The following is a 22,238-nucleotide window of genomic DNA, read 5'->3' as shown; positions in this document are numbered from 1 at the left end:
GTTATTGATGTTTCTCCTGGCAATCTTGATTCCAGCTCATGCTTCTTCCAGCCCAGTGTTTCTCATGATGTACTCTGCATATAAGTTAAATAAGCAGGGTGACAATATACAGCCTTGACGAATTCCTTTTCCTATTTGGAACCAGTCTGCTGTTCTATGTCCAGTTCTAACTGTTGCTTACTGACCTGCATATCGGTTTCTCAAGAGGCAGGTCAGGTGGTCTGGTATTCCCATCTCTTTCAGAATTTTCCACAGTTTATTGTGATCCACACAGTCAAAGTCTTTGATTATTTACTTTGGCTTAAATAACACAAGAATTGATTTTAAATTGTACATTGTCAAGAAAGTCAGTTGTATATAGGATTATTATTCCAGCTTAGAAGTTTTGAGTATCTAGAGAGTACGTGTTGGGTAGATCTGCTTGCGTATTTATTCTTTATTTGTACATTCAGCAAATATTTAATAAGTTTGTATCATCTCTTTCAATTAACTATAAAATACTTATTATGATATTCATTTCAAAAAAATTGCTAGCTTGATTTTTGTTGATAGCAACAAAAAGAGAAATTACCACCATTGTTAGGTTAAACTATCTTAGATTCTTGGGTTTTTTGTTTTTTTTTTTTTTCCATAAAAGAATCTAAAGCAGTATTTTGCAAGTTGTGGGTCCTACGCCTTCTAAAGAAAAGTTTCCTGAGATACTTTCTAAAATGTAAGTTCTCTAGGAGTGCAGTCTGGGAGTTCACACTTTTAACAAGATTTTAGGTGATTTCTATTTGTACTTCCAAAGACTGAGTGCTACTCAAGAAGAAAGTAGTGATTGAGTCTAGAGTTTGTGGAGAATTTCACTTGTGAATGAATGTTAAACATACTCCTTACATTATTCATAAACACAGGCCCATGCTTTGAGGAATAGTGGATTGCTTCTTTTTTTGTTGTCCTCAACTCCCCTCTGCTTCTCCCTTCTCCTTCTTGCTTCAACTCCCTCCTAAAGCAAACACATATAGGTTTCCAACTTTCTACACACAGACTACTTTGAAAAATCTGACTCCTCCACCATTATCTCTTAAAATAGTCTTGGAAACCACCCAAGTGCAATGTTTTGATTCCATTTTCAAAAATGCTTAAGAAGTGAACTTAACTCACTCATAGGTTCTAATAATGGAACCTGAAAAATTTCCTTGTTTCACAGAATGCTACAACTTGAATACCTGACTATGCTGTGAGATATTTTCATTGATTAATTTTATGTTGAGCTGATCAGAAATTGTCAGAGCAGTTGTTAGTTTTAGGATAATTTTTCTGCTACCTCTAACTGTACCCTGGTGAGAAAAAAAAAAAGGCGGGGCGGGGGTGGGGGGGTGGTGGGAGGAAAAGTTAAACACATCTTGTCCTAATGCAGAGATGAATAGCACTGAAAGAGTCCCAGTGTGGCGCTTCTGGCATTGGTCAACAAAGCGGAAAGCAACGTGGGACAAACAAGGAAAAATGGCAATGTGTGGAGGGGAGGGGGATGTGCCCATAAATTCAAAATTAAGTTCCTCCTTCAATTTCCGTGAAACAAACTCCCTGTGGTGAACATCTGGCAGGCCATTAACTTTGTTACTTTATTTTATTAAAAAATCTTAAGGTGAGAGAAATTGCTCCATTTGGAGACTGGAGTTAGCACTGAGGCTGAAGTGGGGGCCATTGTGGTGTCATTTGCTGAGTACCCACGAGCCAACAGACCGTATTGCCCTCACAGCCTTTACCAAGTTTTCCACCAAAGCTTGCAGTTCTTTGTCATTTTAAAAAATCATTACTCCTGAGAGTTATTTTTTAAATATATAAATCAGCTGTTCAGTGGCCTGTGTCTGCTGGGGGGAAAGTGACTGCAAGATTCTTTATGCTTTATAGCTTCTTGCTTGCATGTTTTTTACTGTATTATTTTCTACAGGAGCTTGAACATCAAAACTATTTACACAGAGCTTTTTCAATGATCCATCAAAGGGATGTGAACTGTTGATCGCACCATTTTCTTTATTTGCACAGCTGCTGTAACCTTCAATCTAAATAATTTTCTTACCTTGTCTTCCCTTTCTCTTTTCTTTTTCTTTTTTTCTCTTTCATGAGCTGTCACTTTCTAAATAAACATTTCATATTCCACCACCAAAACTATTTGTGTATGTTAGCTCCTAAGCCAGGAAGTTACTTATTATTTATCAGGTTATTTTCTGTTAAAAATTCTGGTTATATGTTAGAGAAAGGAGTGCAACTGGCTTATTTTTTGTTGAATTTAATGTAATTTTTGAACTTGCATCTTTATGTTTCTTTGATTGTGTGCATACATCCATACATTATATTTTATCAGTCTATATCTATCTTAATTATTCAACATACGATTTTTTCAAACCAAAACAATTTTTAGCTAAAGTATTTATTCAGTTTTATGAATGATTCTAATAGATTTTTCCAAAGTAATACAGATGTATAGTTTCTGTTTATTACAATTAATTTGTCTCTGAACATTCAGACAATAATTGAAACAAACTGCTAACAAATTCTGAATGTTTCACTGAAAAAATCTTAAATGTTCTTTTAGTCTTACAGACCATTTTTGATTATAAGCTTATAATAAAACTTCTGAAACAATTGGCTTTTTTCATTTTACAAACATTTTTTTGATGATAATATTATTTTTGAGATGTAAAAGATTAAATACAAGTAGCTGAATCTTGAATTTTCTTTCTAGATTCTAGTATAGCTGTTTAGTGAGTTATGTTTAAAAAGTATTAGTCATTACATATTTTTGTCTAATAGCCTCAGTTTAACTGAATATCTTCATCTACCTCTATCAATGTATAAAATGTTGTGCTTTTCCAAAGTGAATTTTATCAAATTATTTTGCCTTTGACAGTAGCTCTGGAAGTTGAGTTAGAGGGGATATGATTATGGAGATGAGAAGTCAAGCAGGAAAGATATGATTTTGAGTAAGGAAAACAGGTTCAGATTTCAAGGACTTAAGTTTGTATGAAGAATAAATGCAAAAGTTCTATGATTCTAAGTGTGAGTTCTTTCCTATACAGAGGGATTCACTGTATTTTTTTTTTTTTTTTGAAAATTTTTAATTTCACTGAGTCATTTTTAAACACATATACATAGGGGGGTATACAAAGTCAAACAAACAATTTTATGTATAAAATTGGGTCCTGTAAGTCCTTGAGAGAAGTATAGAACCCACAAATAATTTCATATTTGAATGTTTTTAATTACATGAGCAGTATAGAAACACTTTATAGATTATTTCAAACCCAGAACTATATGGAATTAAGACTGGGATAGCCTACTTTTACAGTCTCAGCAGCGAATCCCATTTCTTTCTGCCTATGTAACAATGCAATTTCCTTATCTATTTACTACTCTTCGTTTTTTTTTGTTCTTAAAGTGGGCCTTAGAGCGCTTTTCATATGATTTATCTTGTTCTTTTTAATTACTTTTTGAGTTTCCATAGTATAGGAGCAATATGATCCAATTTTATTTATAGTTCCCTCATTGTTGAGCAATTTAGTCATGTTTTTGTGATGAAGTTGTGTTCATTTGTTTCTTTTTTCGTATGCGTGAGTACACATGTGAGTATTTCTTACAGATATTTCTACAAACAGGATTAATGGTTCTCCGTCACGCTCACTTCTGAGTTTGATTCATCCTGCCACAGTACCTCCGCCATCAACAACTTATAAGTGATCTTTTGTCTCCACCAGTGCCGAGTCAGATTAGTCAATTACTATTTTCTGCAAATGATGACATTATTATTTTAATTTCCATTTACTTGATTATTAATAGTGTTGATCAGGTTTTCAGATATTTGATGTTTCCCTGGGAATTGTCTATCCATATGCTTTGACCATTTTTCTATAAAGTTTCTTTCTTATTGGTATGTAGAAGTATAATTTAGTTGAAATCCAAACATAAAGAAGACAAAAGGGTGAGAGAACTTCCCAGTCCCACATTCTGTCATCTGCAAAATGGGGACAATAAGACACATTCCTCATAGTAAAGGCTGAGTAGTTGTTAGATGTTCTTATTAACTTTCTGTGACTATGAATCTAAATCTACAGTGTGCTTTACAAAGAAGTCTATTAAGACTCTTTTTGAAGCACAATGGTAGAAAATAGGGTAGACAAATTCCCAAGATGTTAATTATATGTATTTCTGTTACCTAACTTGCAGATTCCTAAAGGGAGTCTTTAAGAGGACCTGCTGGTATTTGTCAAATATTAAGTGGAAACCATTGTCTGATTCATTTAATCAATACTGACAAAGGGAGTTTGCTCAGGTCCCCTCTCCAAATATGTATCTATCTGATTCATCTGTCTTAACTTCTTATATTAAATAATTTAGTCAAACACTTGGTGATCTCTAATTAATATATTATTTGTAGATAGAAATAATATTACTCTCAGGAAGTTCAAATGGTAAAGAATCTGCCTGCAATGCAGGAGACCCAAGTTTGATCCCTGGGCTGGGAAGATTCCTTGAGGGAGGGCATGGCAACCCACTCCGGTATTGTTGCCTGGAAAATCCCATGGACTGAGGAGCTTGGTGGGCTATGGGGTCTCAAAGAATAATACACAACTGAAAGACTAACAAACACATAAATAATATTGGAGAAGGGAATGGCAGCCCACTCCAGTGTTCCTGCCTGGGAAATCCCATGGACAGAGGAGCCTGATGGGCTATGTCCATGGGGTTGCAAAAGAGTCAGAAATGATTGAGCGGCTAAAGCAACAAGAATAAATAATATACTTACAAGATTTATGATAATTCATTTCATACTTAATTTCATGAAATTCCACCACCATTAAATCTGCTTTATTTGACTCTGAATTTTTAGTTCCACCCTTTATGTATAAGTATGTAAGTCTGTTTGCATATTTAATCAAGCAGAGAAAGAGTATTTAGCAAAATGGCAGAAAGATGAATCCAGATCTAATCAGAAGGCCTATCTTGATTCTGAAGAATAAGAACCTAATTCTATTGTCCAGGCAGAGATATTGACAGATGATTTTTCTTTTATGAAAGACCATGTAAAGACTTTTTACCATGTCAACTTTCTTATAATTCCCTAAAATTCTTAATAACCTCCTAAGACTCTTGCATAGTTTTAATACCTTCACTCTTTTAATCTTCCTTGACATTGCTTATCCTGTTGCTTTTTTTAATTCTGAAACTTTTTTTACTTCCTTAATCTGCTAATTGGGGTTTTCCCTTCGGTGTGCTCTCAACGTGTTTCTTTACACTCACTCACCCTCTGCCTTTTCATCTTTCAGTTTATATCATCTCTCTCATTCTCTTTTCAGCTGCATTGAGCTTGTTTTATTGTGTGTTCATAGAGAAAAAAAATGCCCTCATGACAAGAAATGTCACCGCTAATCTTATTTTCCACTTCTAGTGTGTATTTTATTAAATTTTTTCTCATTTCTTAACCTACGTACTGACACAGTGCCAGGCTTATTTCAAGATTTTTAACTCAGTCAACACCAACTGGCATGTGTTAAGCTAGGAGGAAAAAAGAAATCAAACAAAGTAAGAATTCCCCGAGATCAACTGCACTTTCTGGATGAAGAACTTTGGTAATTGAATTGTTACATAGCCACTAGGTGAAGGGAAAGGAATACAAAATGCCCAAGATAAAACTGAGGAAAATTATTGAGTCTGTTAAATTAGATTTGAATAATTTGCTCCTGTGATAGAACCTATTCCTGGAGGAAAGCCTCATATGACTGAACTTGAGAATGAAATTACCATCAGACCTAAAGCTCATTTGACAGTGCACAGCACTGCCGGATACATAGCCCTTTAAGTAACATAACCACGGGCCTGCTCATGACTGACCGTCAGCACCAGAACACAAATATCCTGCATATGTGTTAGGTTTAGAGTAGCTTCTTTCTTTATATGTATTATTAATAATGAACATATTGAAAGATTTAAAGTTTTTTCTGTTTCTCACATTTTACTGAGTATATTGAGGCTAGCTTGGAATTTTAAAATCTATTGAAAATATATTTTTCAGTGTTTCCATTACAAGCCCTTTGCACAATTTGGTGTAAACATTTGTTTAAATAACCCTACACATGTGAGAGTGTATCAGCAGAAAAGACAAACAGAGTATCAAATAGGATTATTCTGCTGCAGAAAGAACTGTTGGTGTATAATGATGAAAATGACATTAAATATTTGATACAATGAGAAATACTGATTTAAGCTATATGACAACAGCAGATTTAAATTTATTTTCCAAAGGCAGAAGTCATCCTGGCAAAATTCTAGTGTTCCTGAAGAATTATGTATACCTTGGAAGCTTTCAAATTAATCTTCTCCTCTTTTTGACATTTGCAGAATACCCTCTACTCATTCAAGTGCTTGAAAACAGTTTTTGAGGGCCAGATTGCTTGTTTTAGTTATAAGGATGGGTTTACTGGTCTTCCATAAGAACAACAGTTTTGGATTAACTTTTAATATCTTACCTCCTAAAAATAAAGTTTGGATTTTCATTTTTTTAAATAAAAAATATGGTAGCCTAAAAAATGAACAAAGCACTGAGGTGGGATGAAATTCAAATACAGTTTTACATAATATGGATAGGTTTTTATGAGTAGATTACAATATTAATCTTTCTATCAGTTTGATGTAGATACATATCTCATAAAAATGTTGCAATTTCCATTTCCATATATTTCAGCGTAATTTTACTACTTTCACTTTAAAAACCAGTTAATTGCCTGGTGAGTTTTGCTTGTTAGAGCTTGTGAAAAAGGAGAATTTATGCTAAGCCCATTCCAGTTTCCCTTCATTTTTTGAGGATTAGTAATTGTCTGGTAGATAAATAACACCAATGGAAAGTTAAGTGCGCTTTGCACTTAGAAAGTTGTTTTTAGAGTGTTAGGCTTGCATCGAAGGCCTGATATGTCTGCTTCCAGTGTTTTACACTTTATCAGTATAATCAAGAAATACTCAAGGCTGAAATAGCAAGTGATGGGTCAAGCCCTCAGTTCTGGTGCAGTTTTGGGGACGCAGGTGAAAACCTCTGCTGCTCGGGGCCGCTCAAGCTCTGCTGTCACTGTGTTTCCCCAAATGTTGGAGTCCGGTCGGAACGCCGTTCTGCGTGGGTGTGCACAGGGTAACGGCGCCAAAGCTCGGCCTCCGTATTTTATGATGAAGTTGAAGGAGCAGTAGAGCTAAAGAAAAATGACACATAACGTTTATTGTATGCCGAGTACTGAGAAAAACAGGACATCTTCTTATACATTCTGTCACAGAGGCAGAGATTCAGAACACTTGAAGTCCTTACTGTTGTTGGCATGAAGCAAAAGATGGTGTTTATATATATGTATATATATATATATATATATATATATATATATATATTCTTTTTTTTTTTTCATTTTCTCCAAACTGGTGTTTCTTATCTTTTCAGCTGACACTAATACTATCTTTTAGATGATTGAGGATGTCTTCCTTTAAGGATTTCAGATTATAATATAGTATTTATGTAAGACCTTGCAGTTTGCAAAAATTTTTCTCATTCATCAACCACTTTGTGTGGGCTTTATTGTTTGTATTTAAGGACTAAAAGTGAGACAGATTATTTAATATACTCTAGTATTCTCCAACAGTATTTCATGCTCTTTTCTGTAAAGCAGATTGTTGATCCCTTGAAATACTCCAAAGCTAGAAACCGTAAAGAAGATAAAAGGACTAGTCAGTTTGAATAGAAAATAGTATTTTTTGGCTGGGGGAACATAAAACCCAATGGAATGATGAGGAGCATAGTGATGTGATGCCATATTTTTAATTTGTATCTCTCTATATATTTTTAATTTCTTTCTCCTAATAAAGTTTTTTTTTTTTTTTTTTGTAATTCAGACAGCAAAGCATTCAGTGCTTTTGCTTTAGGAAAGGGATGAGGTTACAGAAAGCAGAGAACACAAAGTACATGAATTCTTGAGTTTTGATATTCAGATTGCCAATTCAAATTAATAGCCAAGAATTATGGTTCCTGTTTACATCCTATACTCCAAAAAGAAGAGCAGAATTGAAACAGAAATGATTGTGTCATACAAGAACTAATTAGTAGATGAATACATAAATGGCAACCTACTCCAATATTCTTGCCTGGAGAATCCCATGGACTGGAGCCCGCCAGGCTCCTCTGTCCATGAAATTCTCCAGGCAAGAGTACTGGAGTGGGTTGCTGTTTCCTTCTCCAGGGGATCTGAAGTTTGTGTAGTTAGAGAGAAATACATGGAGTTACAAAGTATGGTGTTCTCCAGCGTCGTTGCTGGAATGAACTATATGCCTGTGGCCAAGTTGTCTTAGTAAATGAGTGAGGCGTGGCTTCTGAAGAGGCAGGATGTGAGGTGGTTTAGCGTTGACCTCTTGTTGTTTAGTTGCTCAGTGGTGTTGGACTCTTTGGCAACCCCGTGGCTGTATGTAGCCCGTCAGGCTCCTCTGTTCATGGAGTTTTCTAGGCAAGAATACTGGAGTGGGTTGCCATTTCCTTCTCTAGGGGATCTTCCTGACCCAGGGATCAAACCTACGTCTCCTTCATTGGCAGGCAAGTTCTTTATCGCTGTGGATCCTCAGGGGGCAGCTGCAATCCAGGCCAAATGCACGTTCAGTCCGTCACTTAGTTCTTCTAATCTGTGAACACGTACCAAGGGTGGTGAGTGGGGAAACGGAGGGATGGTGGTGACTGCCTAATACTCAGCTCTACAGCAGGGAGGAGTGTAAGTTCAAAAGAGAAAAAATGAGTTATTCTATAGTCTTAGTTGCTCAGTCATATCCAACTCTTTGTGACATCTTGGACTGTAGCCCACCAGGCTCCTCTGTCCAAGTCATTCTCCAGGCAAGAATACTGGAGTGGGTTGCCATTTCCTTCTCCAGGGGATCTTCCAAACCCAGGGATGGAACCCAGGTCTCTCACACTGCAGGCCAATTCTTTACTGTCTGAGCCACCAGGGAAGGCCCATTATTCTGTGGAGAATAGATCATTTGTGATTGTTATAGGAAAGTTAATGATTTCTCGATCAACTGAGTTTATGGAATGTGACTTTAATTTCTTTTATTTACACATCATTTTATACATTTCACAGCATATTCTTTTTTAATTAATTTTTTATTGAAGCATAATTACTTTGCAGAATTTTGCTGTTTTCTGTCAAACCTCAACATGAACCAGCCATAGGTATATACATACATCCCCTCCCTTTTGAACCTCCCCTCTGCCCCCCATCTCCCTCTCCACCCCACCCTTCTAGGTTGATACACAGCCCCTGTGTGAGTTTCCTGAGCCAGACAGCAAGTTCTCATTGGCTGTCTATTTTACATATGGTAATGTAAGTTTCTGTGTTACCGTTTCCATACATCTCACCCTCTCCTCCCCTCTCCCCATGTCCATAAGTCTATTCTCTATGTCTTTTTCTTCATTGTTGCCCTGTAAATAAATTATTCAGTACCATTTTTCTAGATTTCATATATATGTGTTAGTATATGGTATTTATCTTTCTCTTTCTGACTCACTTCACTCTCACAGCATATTCTTTAACTCCAAATGCATATCAAGCAACAGCAAGTTTTAGACATTTTATTTTACCCATGCTTCTAAAATAGAGTCTTTAAAATTAAAGCCTTCTTAAATTAGTACATTTCAAATGTCAGGAATTAGAATTTCTGTTCTTTCTTTTTTTAAAAGTTTAGAAAAAGTCTAGTACCTGAAAATCTATGTAAACCTTAACTTTTTAAATTTTGTTTTTAAATTGAGGTATAGGTGATGTACAATGCTATGTTAGTTTCAAGTATACAGAACAGTGATTCAGTATTTTGGCATATACTCTATTATTACAAGATAATGAGCATAATTACTGGGGCTACACTTATATAGCACCCAGTGTATCTTTGTTGCTGATTTATCTTATATATATATATATATATATTTGTCTGTGTCTGTTAATTCCATGCCCCTAATCTATCTCTCCCCACTCCTCCCCGCTTTGGTAACCTCAGGTTTGTTTTCCATATCTTAAGTCTATTTTTGTTTCACACATACATTTGTTTGTATTATTTTTTTAGATTTTGCATGCAGGTTATATGATACAGCATTTGTCTTCCTCTGTCTGACGTATTTCACTAAGCACAATATTCTCTAAGTCTATTCTTGCTGCTGCAAATGACAGTGTTCCATTTTTTATGACTAACATTCTGTTGTATATATTTGTTGGTGTTTTTAAGTCACTCAGTTGTGTCTGACTCTTTGCAACCCCATGGACTGCAGCATGCCAGGCCTCCCTGTGCTTCACCAACTCCTAGAGCTTGCTCAAGCTCATGTCCATTGAGTCAGTGATGCCATCCAACCATCTCATCCTCTGTTGTCCCCTTCTCCTCCTGCCCTCAATCTTTCCCAGCACAGGGTCTTTTCAGATGAGTCAGCTCTTTGCATCAGGAGGCCAAAGTATTGGAGCTTCAGTATCATTCTTTCCAGTGAATATTCAGGATTGATTTCCTTTAGGATTGACTGGTTTGATCTCCTTGAAGTCCAAGGGACTCAAGAGTCTTCTCCAACACCACAGTTCAAAAGCATCAGTTCTTCAGCATACAACCTTCTTTATGGTCCAACTCTCACATCCATACATGACTACTGGAGAAACCATAGCTTTAACCATATGGACCTTTGTAGGCAAAGCAATGTCTCTACTTTTTATACTCTGTCTAGGTGTGTCATAGCTTTTCTTCCAAGGAGTAAGCATTTTTTAAATTCATGGCTGCAGTCACCATCTGCAGTGATTTGGGGCCCAAGAAAATAGTCTCTCACTGTTTCCATTGTTTCCCCATCTATGAAGTGATGGGACTGGATACCCTGATATTCATTTCTGAATGTTGAGTTTTCAGCCAGTTTTTTCAGTCTCCTCTTTCACCTTCATTAAGAGGCTCTTTAGTTCCTCTTCACTTTCTGCCATAAGGGTGGTGTCATCTGCCTATCTGAGGTTGTTGATATTTCTCCTGGCAATTTTGATTCCAGCTTGTGCTTCATCCAGCTTGGCATTTTGCATGATATAATCTGCATATAAGTTAAATAAACAGGGTGACAATATGCAGCCTTGACGTACTCCTTTCCCAATACTGAAGCAGCCTGTTGTTCTGTATATGGTTCTAACTGTTGCTCTTTGACGTGCACACAGGTTTCTCAGGAGGCAGGTGGATAGTCTGATATCCTCATATCTTTAAGAATTTTCCACAGTTTGTTGTGATCTACACAGTCAAAAGTTTTAGCATAGTCAATGAAGCAGAAGTACATTTTTTTTTTTTCTGGAATTCTCTTGCTTTTCCTATGATCCAACAGATGTTGGCAATTTGATCTCTGATTCCTCTGCCCTTTCTAAATCCAGCCTGAACATCTGGAAGTTCTCAGTTCATGTACTGTTGAAGTTTAGCTTGGAGAATTTTGAGCGTTACTTTGCTAGCTTGGGAAATGAGTGCAACTGTGCGGTTAGTTAGAACATTCTTTGGCACCGCCTTTCTTTGTATATATGCCATATCTCTCTAAACCAATTTTTTGTTGATGGCTTGCCCTCCTGTCCTGACTATTGTAAATAATGCTCTGTGAGCATTAGGGTGCATGTATCTTTTTGCGTTAGTGCATTCATTTTTTTCTCTGGATGTATACCCAGGAGTGGAATTGCTAGATCATATTGTAGTTCTGTTTTTAGTTTTTTTAAGGAATCTCTGTTAGGTTTTCAGTAGTGACTATACCAATTTACATTCCCACCAACAGTGTAGAAGGGTTCTCTTTTCTCCACATCCTCTTCTATTATATTTGTTATCTGCAGACTTTTTCATGATAGGCATTATAACAGGTATGAAGTGATATCTCACTTCTCCAATAACTAGTCATGTTGAGCATCTGTTTATGTGCTTGTTAGCCATGTGTGTTTCTTCTTTGGAAAACTGTCTGTTTAGGTCTTCTGCCCATTTTTTTTTTTTTTTTTTTGCATTGGGTTTGTTTGGGTTTTGGTGTTGAGTTCTATGAGCTGTTTGTATGGTTTGGATATTAACCCTTTATTGGTCCTCATTGGTAAACGGCTGTAATGTTTTTAGACTTTTCTGATTAATGACTATCCCTGATTAGAATTACTTAGAAAATCATTACAATAATGAAACAAATTTAGGAGCTAGACATCAGAAGTTAATTCTGGCTGTTATATTGCCATTAAACTAGCTTTAAAAATAAATTACCATAAACTTGCTTGGATGCTTATCACTATGAAAAAAAATTTAAATCATAAACATAAATCATTTTTTCATAAAGACTTGCTGTTTCACCTTTTTTTTTTTTTGCTTAAAAGAAGCCTATTCAGTCCTTTGCTGTTCAGTTGCTTAGTTGTGTCTGACTCTTGCAATCTCAGGTACTGTAGCCCACAAGGCTCCTCTGTCCTTTGGATTATCCCAGCAAGGTTACCGGAGTGCGTTGCCATTTCCTCCTTCGGGAGGTTTTCCTGACCCAGGGCTCAATCCTGCATCTCATGAGTCTACTGAATTGTCAGGAAGATTATTTACCATAGAGCCACCTGGGAAGCCTTAGATGGAAGGGTAGTTTGTTTATTTGAGACTTTTCTTGCCTCTTAAAGCAAGAATGTATTGCTATAAACTTCCCTCTCAGAACTGCTTTTGCAGCATCCTATAGGTTTCAGATTGTCATGTTTCCATTGTCGTTTGTCTCTAGGTATTTTTTATTTCCTATTTGATTTCTTCAGGTATCCATTGGACATTTAGTGACATTATTTATCCTCCATGTGTTTACGTTTTTTGTATTTTTTCCTGTAATTTATTTCTAATCTCATAGCATTGCGGTTAGAAAAGATGTTTGATATGATTTCAGTTTTCCTAAATTTTCTTTTAGAAAAAGCATATATATGGGTCTAGTTTTTGTACCCATTGCGTCAGTTTGTGTCATTCTGTTGGAGTGTCTAATCTGTTTATATTTAAAGTAATTATTGATATGTGTGTTTTTACTGCTATATTCTTAATTGTTTTGGATTTTTGTGGGCCTTTTTTCTTCCCTTCCTCTTTTGTTTTCCTATCTTATGATTTGATAACAATCTTAATTGTTGTGTTTGGATTCATTTTTCTTTTTTGTGTGCATATCTAGTCTTTCCCATTCTATTGTTTCCCTCTATTTCTTTGCATTATTCATTTAAGAAGGCTTTCTTATCTCTCCTTGCTGTTCTCTGGAACTCTGCATTCATGTGGGTATATCTTTCCCTTCCTCCCTTGCCTTTTGCTTTTCTTCTTTCTTCAGCTACCTGTAAAGCCTCCTTAGCAACCACTTTGCTTTCTTGTGTTTCTTTTTCTTTGGGATGGCTTTAGTCAATGCTTCCTATACAATGTTATGAAACTCTGTCCCTAGTTATTCAGGCACTCTGTCTACCACATCTATTCCCTTGAATCTATTCATCACCTACACTGTATAATCATAAGGGATTTGATTAAGGTCATACCTGAATGGCCTCGTGATTTTCCCTACTTTCTTCAATTTAAGCCTGAATTTTGCAATAAGGAGCTCATGATCTGAGCCACAGTCAGCTCCAGATCTTGTTTTTACTGACTATGGATCTTCCCCATCTGTGACTGCAAAGAATATAGTCAATCTGATTTTGATATTAACCCTGTGATGATGTCCACATGTAGAACTGTCTCTTGGGTTGTTGGAAATCTGTTTGCTTTTTACTGTGCTTCATTTTTTACTTCAAAGTCACTTTCATGTTTTTCTGGGAATCTCTTGACTTCCTACTTTTGCATTCCAATCCCCTATGATGAAAAGGACATCTTTTTTTTAGTGTTAACTCTACAAGGTGTTGTAGAGCTTCATAGAACCGATCAACATCACCTTTTTCAACATCGGTGGTTGGGGCATAGATTGGATTACTCTGATGTTGAATGGTTTGCCTTGGAAATGAACTGAGATCAGTCTGTCGTTCTTGAGATTGCACCCAAGTACTGCATTTTGGTTTCTGCATTTGTTGACTAGAAGGGCTACACTATTTATTCTAAGGGATTCTTGCCCACAGTCATAGATATAATGTCATCTGAAATAAATTTTCCCATTCCCATCCATTTTGTCCACTGATGCCTAAAATTTCAGTGTTTACTCTTGCCATCTCCTGCTTGACCACGTCCAATTGGCCTTGATTCATGGACCTAACACTCCAGGTTCCTGTGCAACATTGCACTTTATAGCAGAAGACTTTACTTTTGCCAAGAGACTCACCCACAACTGAACAAGGTTTTCACTTTGGCCCAGCAGCTGCATTTTTCCTAGTGTGCATACGTGCTCAGTTGCTTCAGTCGTGTCTGACTCCCTGTGACTCTATGGACTGTAGCCCGCCAGGCTCCTCTGTCTATGGGATTCTCCTGGCAAGAATACTGGAGTGGATTGCCATTTGCTTCTCCAGTGGACCACGTATTATCAGAACTTTTCACTTTGACTTGTCCATCTTGGGTGGTTCTGCCCAGCATGGATCATGGCTTTATTGAGGCAAGCCCCTTCACCACGACAAGACTGTGATTTGTGAAGGAGATATAATAGATACACACACACACACACATAAATCCTTGATGAGGTGATCACTCACTTAGAGCCGGATATTCTGGATTGTGAAGTCAAGTGGGTCTTAGGAAGCATTTATACATGCAAAACTAGTGATGAAAAAATTACAGCTGAGCAATTTAAAATCCTAAAAGATCCTGCTGTTAAAGTGTTGTACTCAATATGTCGGTAAATTTAGAAAACTCAGCAGTGGCCACAAGACTGGAAAAGGTCAGTTTTCATTCCAATCTCAAAGAAGGACAATGTCAAAGAATGTTCAAACTAGCACACAACTGTGTTTATTTCACAGTCTAGCAAAGTTATGCTCAAAATTCTTCAAGGTAGGCTGCAGAGGTACTTGAACTGAGAAATACCAGGGTACAAGCTGGGTTTCAAAAGGGCAGAGGAACCAGAGATCAAATTGTCAACATTCATTGGTCATGGAGAAAGCAAGGGAATTCTCAGAAAACTTCTTATTTCAGTTTCATTGACTATGCTAAAGCCTTTGACTGTGAGAATCACAACAAACTGGAAAATTCTTAAATTGATGGGAGTACCGGGCCACCTTACTTGTCTCCTGAGAAACCTGTATGCAGGTCAAGAAGCAACAGTTAGAACTGGACATTGAACAGTTGACTGGTTCAAAATTGAGAAATGAGTATGACAAGGCTGTGAATCGTCACCCTGCTTATTTAACTTATATTCAGAGTACATAATGTGAAATGCTGGGCTGGATGAATCACAAGCTGAAGTCAAGATTTCTGGGAGAAATATCAACAGGCTCTGATATGCTGATGATATCACTCTGTCAGAAAGTTAAAAGAAACTAAAGAGCCTCTTGAGAGTGAAAGAGCAGAGTGAAAAAGCTGGCTTAAAACTCAGCATTCAAAAAACCAAGATCATGGCGTTTGGCTCCATTGCTTCATGACAAATAGAATGGGGGAAAGTAGAAGCAATGACAGATTTTTTCTTGTGCTCCAAAATCACTGCAGATGGTGATTGCAGCCATGGAATTAAAAGATGCTTGCTTCTAGGAAGGAAAGCTATGATAAACCTAGAGAGCCTATTAAAAAGCAGAGATATCACTTTGCCAACAGAGGTCTGTGTAGTCAAAGCTGTGGCTTTTCCAGTAGTCATGTATGGATATAAGAGTTGGACCATAAAGAAGATTGAGCGCCGAAGAATTGATGCCTTTTTTTTTTTTTTTTTTTAGAATTGATGCTTTTGAACTGTGGTGTTGGAGAAGACTCTTGAGTCCCTTGGACTTCAGGGAGATCAAACCAGTCAATCCTAAAGGAAATCAATCCTGAATATTCATTGGAAAGAATGATGCTGAAGCTCCATTACTTTGGCCTCCTGATGCTAAGAGCAGAGTTTTTGGAAAACACCATGATGCTAGGGACGATTGAAGTCAGAAGGATAAGGGGGCCACAGAGGATGAAATGGTTAGGTAGCATCACCGGCTCAATGGATAAGAATTTGAGCAAACTCTGGGAGAAAGTGGAAGAGCCTGGCCTACTGCAGTCCATGGGGTCACAAAGAGTCAGACACAACTTAGCTACTAAACAACAGCAGGAACAGCAACAGTAGCCAAAATATCATATATTTTTGGCTTACATTTGCCATGCGCTAATGAAGCAGGGCAAAGACTAATAGAGTTTTGCCAAGAAAATGCACTGGTCATAACAAACACCCTCTTCCAACAACACAAGAGAAGACTCTATACATGGACATCACCAGATGGTCAACACCGAAATCAGATTGATTATATTCTTTGCAGCCAAAGATGGAGAAGCTCTATATAGTCAGCAAAAACAAGACCAGGAGCTGACTGTGGCTCAGACCATGAACTCCTTATTGACAAATTCAGACTTAAATTGAAGAAAGTAGGGAAAACCACTAGACCATTCAGGTATGACCTAAATCAAATCCCTGATGATTATACAGTGGAAGTGAGAAATAGATTTAAGGGCCTAGATCTGATAGATAGAGTGCCTGATGAACTATGGAATGAGGTTCGTGACATTGTACAGGAGACAGGGATCAAGACCATTCCCATAGAAAAGAAATGCAAAAAAGCAAAATGGCCATGTGGGGAGGCCTTATAAATAGCTGTGAAAAGAAGAGAAGCGAAAAGCAAAGGAGAAAAGGAAAGATATAAACATCTGAATGCAGAGTTCCAAAGAATAGCAAGAAGAGATAAGAAAGCCTTCTTCAGTGATCAATGCAAAGAAATAGAGGAAAACAACAGAATGGGAAAGACTAGGGATCTCTTCAAGAAAATCAGAGATACCAAAGGAATATTTCATGCAAAGATGGGCTCGATAAAGGACAGAAATGGTATGGACCTAACGGAAGCAGAAGATATTAAGAAGAGATGGCAAGAATACACAGAAGAACTGTACAAAAAAGATCTTCACGACCCAGATAATCACAATGGTGTGATCACTGACCTAGAGCCAGACATCCTGGAATGTGAAGTCAAGTGGGCCTTAGAAAGCATCACTACGAACAAAGCTAGTGGAGGTGATGGAATTCCAGTTGAGCTATTCCAAATCCTGAAAGATGATGCTATGAAAGTGCTGCACTCAATATGTCAGCAAATGTGGAAAACTCAGCAGTGGCCACAGGACTGGAAAAGGTCAGTTTTCATTCCAATCCCAAAGAAAGGCAATGCCAAAGAATGCTCAAACTACCGCACAATTGCACTCATCTCACACGCTAGTAGAGTAATGCTCAATATTCTCCAAGCCAGGCTTCAGCAATATGTGAACCGTGAACTTCCTGATGTTCAAGCTGGTTTTAGAAAAGGCAGAGGAACCAGAGATCTAATTGCCAACATCCACTGGATCATAGAAAAAGCAAGAGAGTTCCAGAAAAACATCTATTTCTGCTTTATTGACTATGCCAAAGCCTTTGACTGTGTGGATCACAATAAACTGTGGAAAATTCTGAAAGAGATGGGAATACCAGACCACCTGATCTGCCTCTTGAGAAATTTGTATGCAGGCCAGGAAGCAACAGTTAGAACTGGACATGGAACAACAGACTGGTTCCAAATAGGAAAAGGAGTTCGTCAAGGCTGTATATTGTCACCCTGCTTATTTAACTTCTATGCAGAGTACATCATGAGAAACGCTGGACTGGAAGAAACACAAACTGGAATCAAGATTGCCAGGAGAAACATCAATAACCTCAGATATGCAGATGACACCACCCTTATGGCAGAAAGTGAAGAGGAACTCAAAAGCCTCTTAATGAAAGTGAAAGTGGAGAGTGAAAAAGTTGGCTTAAAGCTCAACATTCAGAAAACGAAGATCATGGCATCCGGTCCCACCACTTGATGGGAAATAGATGGGGAAACAGTGGAAATAGTGTCAGACTTTATTTTTCTGGGCTCCAAAATCACTGCAGATGGTGATTGCAGCCATGAAATTAAAAGACGCTTACTCCTTGGAAGGAAAGTTACGACCAACCTAGATAGCATATTCAAAAGCAGAGACATTACTTTGCCAACAAAGATTCGTCTAGTCAAGGCTATGGTTTTTCCTGTGGTCATGTATGGATGTGAGAGTTGGACTGTGAAGAAGGCTGAGCACCGAAGAATTGATGCTTTTGAACTGTGGTGTTGGAGAAGACTCTTGAGAGTCCCTTGAACTGCAAGGAGATCCAACCAGTCCATTCTGAAGGAGATCAGCCCCGGGATTTCTTTGGAAGGAATGATGCTAAAGCTGAAACTCCAGTACTTTGGCCACCTTATGCGAAGAGTTGACTCATTGGAAAAGCCTCTGATGCTGGGAGGGATTGGGGGCAGGAGGAGAAGGGGACGACAGAGGATGAGATGGCTGGATGGCATCACTAACTCGATGGACGTGAGTCTGAGTGAGCTCCGGGAGTTGGTGATGAACAGGGAGGCCTGGCGTGCTGTGATTCATGGGGTCGCAAAGAGTCGGACATGACTGAGCAACTGATCTGATCTGATCTGATTGATATAGCTGTCTGTATAAATACATGATTGTTTTAATTTGTTGAACTGTTAAAATTAAATGCATTTCAAATACCCTGCATTTGTCCTGTCCTCCTCTCACAGTTCCTGGTTTGATGCTGTATTATTTGTGGCTGTTCTCCTCCCTTATTGTGTGTTTGCCTTTACCACTGAGCTTTCCCATTTGTGATTTTCTTGTTTGTAGTTGTGGTCTCTTTTTTCCCCTGTCTAGATAAGTTCTTTTAGCATTTGTTTTAAGACTGGTTTGGTGGTGGTAAATTCTCTTAGCTTTTGGTTATCTGGGAAGCTTTTGATTTCTCCATCAAATCTGAATGAGAACCTTGCTGGTTAGAATATTCTTGGTTGTTAATATTTCCCTTTCATAGCTTTAGGCATGTCATACCTCTCTCTTAAGAAAAATTTTTGCTGAAAAATCACCTGATAACCTTTTAATATTTTTTCTTTGTATTTAAATTTTGTCAGTCTCATAAATTTGTGTTTTGGCCTGTTCCTCCTTGGGTTTATCCTGTATTGAATTCTATGTGCCTCTTGAACTTGGGTGACTGTTTTTTTTTTCCCCATATTAGGGAAGTTTTCAGTTTGAATCTTATCCATAATAAAAAAGCAAACAAACAAACAAACAAACAAAAAAAAAACCCCTCCTTTATGTAGGGGTTACTAAGAGCTCTGTTTTCTGTTTTTCTGTCTCTTTATACTTTCTATCCCAGAACATCCACTCATGATTTAGGTACAAGTTCAAGAGCTCTTGATCTCCAAATTCATTGCTCTGATCTTTGAGTCTCAAAATTTCAAGTCTTCCATCTTTTTTCTCTTTTCTTCATCTCTGTCTGCAGGATTGATGTGAAGGATGGAGTTAGGAAAGAGAAGTTGAGCAGAGGTGCTCAAACATTCCTCTGAAAAATTCCACATTTATGATCCTCAGAGATTAGGTGACATGACATGCTCATTTCAACCATGAGATCTAGGACCTCCTTCCTAATGTTTCATATCCTGGTGTAAATGAGTGAGAACACATAAAGGCAGAAAGGGGGTAGATTAATGAGTCTATTAAGGTACTTAGAAGCTTGATGGCAAGCATCATATCATGGGGTCTTTAGAATCCATATGTGAAAAAAGAACTTGCAATTTTAATATTTTTTATTTTCTTGTTTAAGTTTCTTTCTCTTGCTTAATTCATCATGCCATGAGAGTCCCAACAGATCACTTGGGGAAGCAGCGGCTTGGAAACTGAGGTGTTCTGACCCCATCCCCTGCTGGGTTTTTAATTTGCTGTGTATCCTTGAACATGCCTCTTAATATCTCTGTGCTGCAATATCAGGATCTGTTTAAAGAAAAAAAAAAGTATTAAACTTCAGGCATATTTGTGAAGAAAAACTAGTAAATGTGGTTGAGAAGCACTTTGAAAATATAAGGTCTTCACCTTAACAAAAAAGAAATCAGTCAGACTCTAGAACAACGGAGGATGGCCTTAAATGTACTTAGCCGTTGATGTAGAGATTTAGGTTTAATGTGAAGAAAATTTTCCTGAGAGTGAGTTGTTAAAATCGATTACTCCTTTGGCTTATATTTTCCTGCTGTTTCACATTTTATTATGTCAAAGACAATCTTCCATCAAGGTGTATGTGGAAAATATAAAATAGAAACCATGTAGTAACCATAGCCAGTTGTATGAGACCTGGTCAGGCTTTGAATACACAGCCTTCAATAGTGGTCAATTTTTATATGTTGTTTAGAAAATCACTAGGCTGATATCAGCCAGAATTTGTCAAGTAAATGATGCTATTTGGAAGCTTTAGAATTTCATAGCTTAAAGCGTTGCTTTTTCTAAGAATGCTTATTATTTGTAGAATTTCAACACTTGAGAAAAGGGGAAGGGTATCTTATTTATTTACTTTTTAGGCAAAGAGTACTTCTTGGGGCTACAGGAACCACATCCAAAGTGGTCATTTATTCTCTTTTTATTTCTAAGTTTGTTACCATACCTGTTTAATGTCTTCCTGGAGTAGAGGGTAAAGACTTGTCATATGATATGGGTTGACATTTGGAAGGAAAGATTAAACTAGTGATTTAGGAATTAAAATGTATACATGAAATTTCTTTAAAATGATTTGAAAATATTTGCCTTTAGAGATCATGTAATGAATCCATTAAAACACATTCGTTTCTGGAATGCTAATATTCTCTTGAACTTAAATATTAAAATTTTTAGACCTACTTTTTTATGGTTGGAGTGGCAGTCTCTTGAATCTTTGCTTGATCAAAAATCCCAGCTTTGAAATCAAAGTTTTTGCAGTGGTGTTTGAGCAAGATTCAGATGTTGCTAATACTACTGGAAGTTTCAATTAGATATAAAATCCAATGTAAAATTTCTTTACATTATCATGTGGTTAAGAGGTTTGCTTTGCATTTTTGAAGATTGCCCTAAATATGTTAATCAACTGTGATGGATATGTATAATGTTTCCATAGGTTTATCAGAAATAAATCTTATGATTCTCACATAGAAGAAAGGAGATTGAAGATTGTGAGATCGTTTGGTTTACCCACAGATTTTAAATTGAAATTTTATCTAGCTTATTTTAAGTTTCAGTACCTAACTTGTCCATCCTGGATGAAGAACTGTCAAAGAATTTAGAAATGTGATTCTCAAGAAATCGCTAAATCTGCAGTATTTCCTCATTGAAATCTAAGGTTTTAGACATTTAGCTTTTAATTGTGACTATAGTATGTTGCCGGAGAAGGCAATGGCACCCCACTCCAGTACTCTTGCCTGGAAAATCCCATGGATGGAGGAGCCTGGTGGGCTGCAGTCCATGGGGTTGTTAAGAGTCAGACACAACTGAGCAACTTCACTTTCACTTTTCACTTTCATGCATTGGAGAAGGAAATGGCAAGCCACTCCAGTGTTCTTGCCTGGAGAATCCCAGGGACGGGGGAGCCTGGTGGGCTGCCGTCTACAGGGTCACACAGAGTCGGACACGACTGACGTGACTTAGCAGCAGCAGCATAGTATGTTGCATCTGATTTTTTAATTGTTGAAAATACATACAATTCGGGCCGTTTTAAACATAATTTCATGTACAACTTTCAGTTTCTGAACTATGCTGCTGCTGCTAAGTCGCTTCAGTCATGTCCGACTCTGTGCAACCCCGTAGACGGCAGCCCACCAGGCTCCGCCATCCCTGGGATTCTCCAGGCAAGAACACTGGAGTGGGTTGCTACTTCCTTCTCCAGGGGATCTTCCCAACTCAGGGATTGAACCCGATTTCCCGCATTGCCAGCAGAGGCTTTACCTCTAAGCCACGAGGGAAGCCCCCCAAATTTACAATATACTTTTAAAATGAAATGTTAGGTTGACTCCTGCTTTACTATATATTTTCATATGTTTAATGTGAACTCAGGGACTCATTTATTTGGGGCGAGCTCATCTTACCTGCATCTTTACCAAGTGAAGTAGCTACTACATATAGGACATGAAGGAAAATCAGTAACGTATATGTCACTTCTGTGAGACTGGTTGAATCTTATCGACTTATCACAAAACGTTTGCTTTGTATAGTATGAAAAGCACTAGTCACTATTTTAAGACTTGCTTGTGTACAATAAATTC

The 22,238-nt window shown here is 37.4% G+C and overlaps 1 long non-coding RNA gene across 2 annotated transcripts in view; it reads left to right on the top strand.

Moving 5' to 3' along the window:
• Positions 1-22,238, top strand: part of LOC113894956 — a 255,105-nt gene that overhangs the window by 55,167 nt on the left and 177,700 nt on the right. Inside the window, exon 3 of one of the 2 annotated variants that reach the window (XR_003511714.1) lies at positions 15,837-15,874. The exons of the other annotated variant lie outside the window; for it this stretch is intronic. This is a non-coding gene — a long non-coding RNA (uncharacterized LOC113894956). Of the gene's footprint in view, positions 1-15,836; positions 15,875-22,238 lie in introns of those variants that run through there. 2 annotated transcript variants of the gene reach the window in all.

Source organism: Bos indicus x Bos taurus, chromosome 7 (genome assembly GCF_003369695.1).
Source record: "Bos indicus x Bos taurus breed Angus x Brahman F1 hybrid chromosome 7, Bos_hybrid_MaternalHap_v2.0, whole genome shotgun sequence".
NCBI classification, from domain to species: Eukaryota; Metazoa; Chordata; class Mammalia; order Artiodactyla; family Bovidae; genus Bos; species Bos indicus x Bos taurus.
This window is presented reverse-complemented; position numbering and strand designations above follow the sequence as displayed.